This window comes from Schistocerca nitens, chromosome 3 (assembly GCF_023898315.1).
Source record: "Schistocerca nitens isolate TAMUIC-IGC-003100 chromosome 3, iqSchNite1.1, whole genome shotgun sequence".
Lineage (NCBI taxonomy): Eukaryota > Metazoa > Arthropoda > Insecta > Orthoptera > Acrididae > Schistocerca > Schistocerca nitens.
In genome coordinates this window covers 346,648,052-346,656,916 of record NC_064616.1, presented here as the reverse complement: position 1 = coordinate 346,656,916, position 8,865 = coordinate 346,648,052, and positions in this window count along the sequence as shown.

The window sequence follows — 8,865 nt, the reverse complement described above, 5'->3', positions numbered from 1 at the left end:
ATAACTCTTGATGTTTTTCCTTTTTATTGCTTTTTCTGATACTGGTGTAAAATTTCCGTAAAAGGAGCACAAGCTGCCTGAAGGAGATCTATAAACTGCTATTATGCAAACACCAATATCTTTGATTTTAATACCTGACAACTCCAGTTTTTTTCGATGGAGTGGGAGTTGTATATGTCCATTCATGAAGCTGCAACACTGCCTTTTACAAATATGCTTGCGCCCCCTGTGAATATTTTCCTTGAAAAGTGATGCACAAGTTTGAATTGTGGTAACACAACCGATTCTATTTCGAGAGACTGCATTAAGTGTTTAGTAATTCACAGTATTTGGGCATCCAACAATTCGCTGTTGATACTCGTTAGAAGTCTTAACTTGTTTAGGTTATTCTTAAATCCCTGTACATTACAAAAATACATTTTTTGGGCAGAGTAATGTTTCACACCAATCAATGCATTCCCACAACAAAATCCTGGCTCTGTTTCATTAGTTACAACTGAATGTTTGCATTTATTTGTACCATTACTGTACATATGAACTTTAACTATAACTGTAAAATCTGACCGAGTGAGGTGGCGCAGTGGCTAACACATTGGACTCGCGTTCGGGAGGAAGACGGTTCAAACCCGCGTCCGGCTATCCTGATTTAGGCTAAATTTACACTGCCCGCTATGCGATGCCGAGCCGAGCGGAGCGATGAAGCGCTGAAATCGCGTGACAATGGGCAGGCTTAGTTTAACAGTGGCAACAGAGCGGTGCCCGTTTAGACTGCAGGCTGGGCCGAACGATGTGATGCGGCGCGATGCGATGACTCCGCTGTAGTCGCAACCGAGTTTGCGTTTCGCGCGAGTGTTTGGAGCGATTGCTTGTTTGCGCTTGCGTCTGGAGTAATTACTTGCTTGCGATGAACGTCGAATGACTAATTAACAATGTGCGTGAACGCTCCGTGTTGTGGGACCAGAAAAATACATATTGCCACAATAGGGATATTGTTCGTCAAGCATGGAATGAAATAGCTGAAGATTGTGGAACAGGCAGTAAGTACAAAAAAGTAAAATAAACAGCTACAAGACTCCAAGAAATAAGTAACACAAACAACGTTGTTTATTTTCTAATTTTAATTGTGTACAGATACTATTACAGTATTTTGATAATGAAATGACGTTCACAGTAGTTACAGTATTTGATAATTTCGACATGAAATATATTTGCATTAATGACTGTTGACACAGTTTTTGAAGGCCTCTCTGACACTCCTTGCTCTTCTTGAAGCACTACTGTTTGCTCTGTAATTTTGGAAGCATGCTGCTAAAGCACTTTGTTCGATTATGTCCTGGTCAATAGACAATTGAAGGGAAATGTCAGGCCCATCTTTATCGATTATTATATTGTGCAAGATGCAGGTGCACTGAATAATAATGTCTGCATGTTCTATAAAAGTTTCAATTTCCTTTCGGAGAAGACGCCACTTGCTGGCCATAATTCCGAAAGTGCGTTCCACCACCTTTCTAGCCCTCGATAGCCTCCTGTTAAATAACCTCTCTTCCTCAGTCAGTGACAGTCCAGGGAAAGGACGCATTAAGTTTTCCAGTAGTGGAAAGGCTTCATCTCCAACCAACACTAATGGGGCTTTTACTGAAGTACCTGGTAGTTCTTTCGGTGGAGGCTAGTTTTCAGTTTCGTTCAAAATATTATTGTACAAGTTACTTGCTCTAAATGTACCACCATACTATTACTTGCCATAGCCTCCAATGTCAACTGCTATTAATCTGCAGTTAGCATCGGCTACAGCTAGTAAAGCAGGCGAAAAATATTTTTTGTAATTGTAATGTTTCAAATGGCTCTGACCACTATGGGACTTACACTGGACTCGCATTCGGGAGGACGACGGTTCAATCCCGTCTCCAGCCATCCTGATTTAGGTTTTCCGTGATTTCCCTAAATCGTTTCAGACAAATGCCGGGATGGTTCCTTTGAAAGGTCACGGCCGATTTCCTTCCCAATCCTTCCCTAACCCGAGCTTGCGCTCCGTCTCTAATGACCTCGTTGTCGACGGAACGTTAAACACGAACCACCACCACCACCACTATTGGACTTAACATCTATGGTCATCAGTCCCCTAGAACTCAGAACTACTTAAACCTAACTAACCTAAGGACTTCACACAACACCCAGTCATCACGAGGCAGAGAAAATCCCTGACCCCGCCGGGAATCTAACCCGGGAACCCGGGCGCGGGAAGCGAGAACGCTACCGCACGACCACGACAAACTCTGAGTTGCTAAATATAGAGAAGCAAAAGTTGAAGTTAATTGAGCAACAAATGCCGAAATCAGAAACGCAAGATGACAGCTATCATTTTGTAGTGAGTTTGCTGCCAGCAATGCGAAAACTATCACCAGCAGCTCAGTTGAGAGCCAGGATAAAAATTAAGCAGGTTCTTTTGGAAGAATTGGAACAATCAACCACTTCCACTGCACATTCGTTGATATCACTCTATGCACCTGAAAATCCAGTTGAAATCGTAATTGCTGGAAATCTGCAAAATGAAATAGTCATCTCTGAAATTCAACCTGATGACACTGTTCTTTCAAGCCACCAAGATTCTGAAAACTTTGATACTTAAGTGAGTGAACTGAGATGTATTTTACTTCTCATTGTCAACTAAGTCAAAATTTATTAAAATAAGGTTTGAATCTATCACAATTTGTAAATTTTTCATAATAAAATGATTGCTGTAAACTTAATATTGTGTACTTACCTGATGGTGATCATAACTTTCTCTTCAGGGGTCATAGCCATTCTGAAATTTGTGTTTTGCTTCTGTAATCTATTTGAAACAGACGACACTACAGAATCAAATGTCTCTGTATTCATTCTGAAATAATTCCAAAATTTATCCTCATCTTTTCTCAAGTCACTGTACAAATGATGAAATTCTCCTAAAGCCCTCCTCTCCTTGTTGATTTCATGCACCCATTCGCGACTGCGTTGAATTCTCAGAGCACTGTTTTCTAATAAAAAAGAATTTACTGGGTCGAGGGAAAACGACATCGTGCCGAGACTGCTCAATTGCTGGCCAGATCGCGCGCGCGCGCGCTGTATCGTGTGCAATGTGAACGCTCTATCGCATTGCATCGCTTTGGCCATTATGCCTCGCATCGCGTCCCGTCGCGTCGCATCGCTTCACAGGCAGTGTAAACGTATTTCCGTGATTTCCCTAAATCGCTCCAGGCAAATGCCGGGATGGTTCCTTTGAAAGGGCACGGCCGACTTCCTTCACCATCCTTCCCTAACCCGATGACCCCAAACAACCCCCCCCCCCCCAACTACAGCAACAGCAGCTGTAAAATCTGATTGTCTTTTAAGATGGGATAGAAAAAAATCCTCCTTTGTTGCAGACCGCCTTGGTCTTAAGTTAGCGCTTAACTGTACGTGATGTTCTTGGTGCCACGGCTACTGCTGGTGATGGAGCTGTTAAGAGTCGTTGCTGCTCATGATGTTGCTGTCCGCCCCAACAGCTGAGTGGTCAGCGTGACAGATTGCCGTCCTACGGGTCCGGATTCGATTCCTGGCTGGGTCGGTGATTTTCTCCGCTCAGGGACTGGGTGTTGTGCTGTCTTCATCATCATTTCATCCCCATCCGGCCCGCAGGTTGCCCAATGTGGCGTCGGGTGTAATAAGACATGCACCAAGGCGGCCGGACCTGCCCCGCAAGAGGCCTCCCGGCCAATGAGGCCAAACGCTCATTTCTATTTCCATGACGTTGCTGCAGTGATTGTTACTATTTCTGATACCTCTGGTAATGATGGCACTGCTGTTTTTGATGATAATGCTGTTGCTGCATATGATGACTCCGTGGCCACACATGGAATTATCCTGTTCGCCGTCTCTCTGTTTGCAGTGATTTCATTTACCATTTTACATATACACTCCTGGAAATGGAAAAAAGAACACATTGACACCGGTGTGTCAGACCCACCATACTTGCTCCGGACACTGCGAGAGGGCTGTACAAGCAATGATCACACGCACGGCACAGCGGACACACCAGGAACCGCGGTGTTGACCGTCGAATGGCGCTAGCTGCGCAGCATTTGTGCACCGCCGCCGTCAGTGTCAGCCAGTTTGCCGTGGCATACGGAGCTCCATCGCAGTCTTTAACACTGGTAGCATGCCGCGACAGCGTGGACGTGAACCGTATGTGCAGTTGACGGACTTTGAGCGAGGGCGTATAGTGGGCATGCGGGAGGCTGGGTGGACGTACCGCCGAATTGCTCAACACGTGGGGCGTGAGGTCTCCACAGTACATCGATGTTGTCTCCAGTGGTCGGCGGAAGGTGCACGTGCCCGTCGACCTGGGACCGGAGCGCAGCGACGCACGGATGCACGCCAAGACCGTAGGATCCTACGCAGTGCCGTAGGGGACCGCACCGCCACTTCCCAGCAAATTAGGGACACTGTTGCTCCTGGGGTATCGGCGAGGACCATTCGCAACCGTCTCCATGAAGCTGGGCTACGGTCCCGCACACCGTTAGGCCGTCTTCCGCTCACGCTCCAACATCGTGCAGCCCGCCTCCAGTGGTGTCGCGACAGGCGTGAATGGAGGGACGAATGGAGACGTGTCGTCTTCAGCGATGAGAGTCGCTTCTGCCTTGGTGCCAATGATGGTCGTATGCGTGTTTGGCGCCGTGCAGGTGAGCGCCACAATCAGGACTGCATACGACCGAGGCACACAGGGCCAACACCCGGCATCATGGTGTGGGGAGCGATCTCCTACACTGGGCCGTACACCACTGGTGATCGTCGAGGGGACACTGAATAGTGCACGGTACATCCAAACCGTCATCGAACCCATCGTTCTACCATTCCTACACCGGCAAGGGAACTTGCTGTTCCAACAGGACAATGCACGTCCGCATGTATCCCGTGCCACCCAACGTGCTCTAGAAGGTGTAAGTCAACCACCCTGGCCAGCAAGATCTCCGGATCTGTCCCCCATTGAGCATGTTTGGGACTGGATGAAGCGTCGTCTCACGCGGTCTGCACGTCCAGCACGAACGCTGGTCCAACTGAGGCGCCAGGTGGAAATGGCATGGCAAGCCGTTCCACAGGACTACATCCAGGATCTCTACGATCGTCTCCATGGGAGAATAGCAGCCTGCATTGCTGCGAAAGGTGGATATACACTGTACTAGTGCCGACATTGTGCATGCTCTGTTGCCTGTGTCTATGTGCCTGTGGTTCTGTCAGTGTGATCATGTGATGTATCTGACCCCAGGAATGTGGCAATAAAGTTTCCCCTTCCTGGGACAATGAATTCACGGTGTTCTTATTTCAATTTCCAGGAGTGTATAAATTTTATCTTCATAATTCTGATGCATTGCTTGCCTGGTATACTGGCACCTGTCTAATTTGCCTGTATCTAGGACGCTGCATTTCCGAAAAAAGAACATATCTATTTTATTTTAATGTTAGTTTTTCGTGTTTCTTTTTTCATACATGAGTCGTGCATTAAGTCATGTCTGTTTGATAACGGTGCAACGATTGTATTACGTTTTTTTATTACGCTCTAGGAACTTCTTTAGTGCTGCTAGGCAGTTATCTGCTTCCTTTTTTTGCAACATCATTTGTACGTGCTATACACACCATATAATCATTTTTTGTTAACATTTTGTCATGAAGACTGGCATTAATGATATTTTTCGTTGTTGCTACTGGATTAACAATACCTGTTGCATACCATTTCCTGTGTTCTTAGAGAAGTCTAGTCACGTTTTTGCCTTGGCTGTCCGTTAAAAATAATACACTACTGTCGTATTTGTGATGTACGTTTTTGTTGCCAGTATCTTTCACAACTGTTTCATTACTACGTGCAGTAGAACGTATGCACAGCTTCTCCCCATCACTGTTTCTCCTGATAATGAATTTTGACGTTGATTCACCGTTCTGTCGACACGGTTGGATTGAAATCTCGTTTTCCTTATCGATATTGGTTCAGTCTCTTCACTCATGGAAATAGCTCGAAATTTGTTTTTAACCACTAATTGTTCGATGTTTTCACTTTCTGGCGATTTTTTTGTGATAAACGTTTTTGTTTTTGTATGATATTCTAGTCCACTCGTTTGAATATTTAGGCGGAAAAGAAGTGTACTTTTTGTTTGTCTCACGGTTCACTATTTCTTTTTGAAGTTTTGACATATCACCGTTCAGTGTACTAATAATTAACTGGAGGCAGAAATATACTCATCTAGCTTCACGATTACATTGATGCAACTCACACACACTTTATTTTTACCGCCATTATTTTCGTTTTTCGCAGGAACACTATTCATTTGTACACAGAATGCTACAATGTTTAACTGTTCACCCTTAGTAACAGTTGTGTTATAAGGAAATTTGAATTAATTTCACACCCAGTCATTATGCAGGAGTTCTCTTACATTGTCCATAACTCGACTACAGTGTAGTCGAAGTGTCTTGTTTTAATTTTTTCATGTTTGCGAATAGGCCCAAATACCCCAACTCAAATAACAATAGTCTGTATGAATTTAAGACCCTTATGGCCCAGTTGCCCCAAATTATAGGGGTATGTGGTCCCATTAGGCTGTTTTTCTTTTTTCCTTCAGTTTTAAACGTAAAGAGAATTAAATTCTGCTATAATTGATTTCAAGGTTGCATGTTGTACTATAAAAAATTAATATTAATTTTACATATTTGTTTTATAAATAAAAACCCCCTTTTCTTTCAGCAAGAAGAGGCGTTTTTACTTACTAAGCAAATAGTTCTGTGCTTGCTCCGGATGATGGCCATGTAAACAAACTTGTTCTTAGAAAAAGATTTTCATTCTGCAGCGGAGTGTGCAGTGATATGAAACTTCCTGGCAGATTAAAACTGTTCCTTTTTTTCTCTCTTTTTTTGTAATCTTATTGTGTTAGTTTTCGTTCTTGCATCTGCTCGGGGCGGACGTCGTAATACACCCGTTTCAGTTCGTCGTTGATCCATTACCTCAGTTTTTTTTATTATTATTACAGAGGGCAGCTAACACTCTGACCGATCACGCTGAGTTACCGTACCGGCTGCCATCTGATATACCCAAGCACGACTCACGACCCGTCCCCACAGCTTTAATTCTACCAGTACCTCGTCTCCTACCTTCCAAACTTCACAGAAGCTCTTCTGCGAAACTTTCAGAACTAGCTGGCCTGGAAGAAAGTATACTGCACAGACGTTGCAGAGCAAAGGCCCCGAGTTCGAATCTCGGTCTGGCACACAGTTTTAATCTGCCAGGAAGTTTCAAACTTGTTATTACTTTTACCTATTAGTGCTTCTCCGTCAAGTAAAAAGTTAGAAACTATCCACTCACATTGTAAAATCATGGTCCAGATACCCCAAGTAGCCTTACAGAGAATCAATCTCCTTTGTGTTTTCCAGCCTAGTTGCCGTGTACGAACACAAACTTACTAAAAATAAGCAATGGTGGGAATTTGGAAGTGATCAAAATCTATGGAAAAGCTGAAAGTACATTTGTTCGTTTGAGCAGTTGCCAGACAGCGCCAGACAACTGGCTGTAATGTGCATGCGCACCTACGATGACGTAGGCAGGCAGCCCCTGCTTGGTGCTTGCTCTTCTCATTCGCTTTTCGTCGCATTTCCGTGTGGAATTTCGTTCAAATGGTTCAAATGGCTCTGAGCACTATGGGACTTAACATCTATGGTCATCAGTCCCCTAGGACTTAGAACTACTTAAACCTAACTAACCTAAGGACATCACACAACACCCAGTCATCACGAGGCAGAGAAAATCCCTGACCCCGCCGGGAATCGAACCCGGGAACCCGGGTGGAATTTCGTGCGTGGTGGAGCATCACGTGACCATGTGCAGCCCTGCGGCATGTTGTTACGAGACATACAGAGTTGTACTTAGAGCCATTGTTTTATCACATCCCACCCAGATACAGGATGCAAATAAGGAAGCAGTTCTTTGCATAATATCATTTCAAACCTAGACTCCTCAGCTCAAAGTACCATAACATTTTGCTATGTGGTGACTTTGACAATTTTTTTTTTTAATTCGTACCCTGCAATATTGTTATGTAGCATTTCCAATCAGTTTTACATCTACACAGCACTGCAAAAAACTAGTAAGATGAAATAAAAATATCTTACACCAAAATAAAGGACAATAAATTTCATGACTATTTCAAGCTGTGTAAACAATTAACAAGGTTGTCTCTGAGGCAAAGAAACTGTACAACTGACAGTTTACATTCTACTTTAGGAATAAATATAAAGCCACGTGGGGAGTTAAAACGATAAAACACGGTATGCTGCCAGTCTATAATTTAGCACAGGATGGCATTCTATAAATTTAAGATGTAAACACAAATTAAGAAATAACTTCAGGCCTAGAGAAAGTATTAGACAGGTGCCTTGTGATCGGAAAACACTGTTTCACAGAAAGCAGATTTGTAAAATTCTGCTACAGCTGTCAATATATTTGGAACAAAATACAGTATTTAGTTCAAAGCTACTGACCAAATTTGCCTACTTAGTCAACTTCAAGTCAATGTTTACGTATGTTCGTACGTATATAGCATTAAGAGATCTTACAGTGTCATAAAAGGAACAGGACATCAGAGAGTACTCCTTTTTTTTTTTTTTCTTTATTGTGATTTTTATCACCTTACACAAGGCGGGCTGTCAGCAGCTGGGTACACCGCTCTTCAGCCTTGAGATTAACAATAAGTAATAAATAGAGGGGACACAGAGAATACAATCAAAATGGCTGGCAAAACAATGTAGACACCAAAAAACAAAAAAACACAGAACCGTTCACGCCTGACGAGAAACATCACTGACACT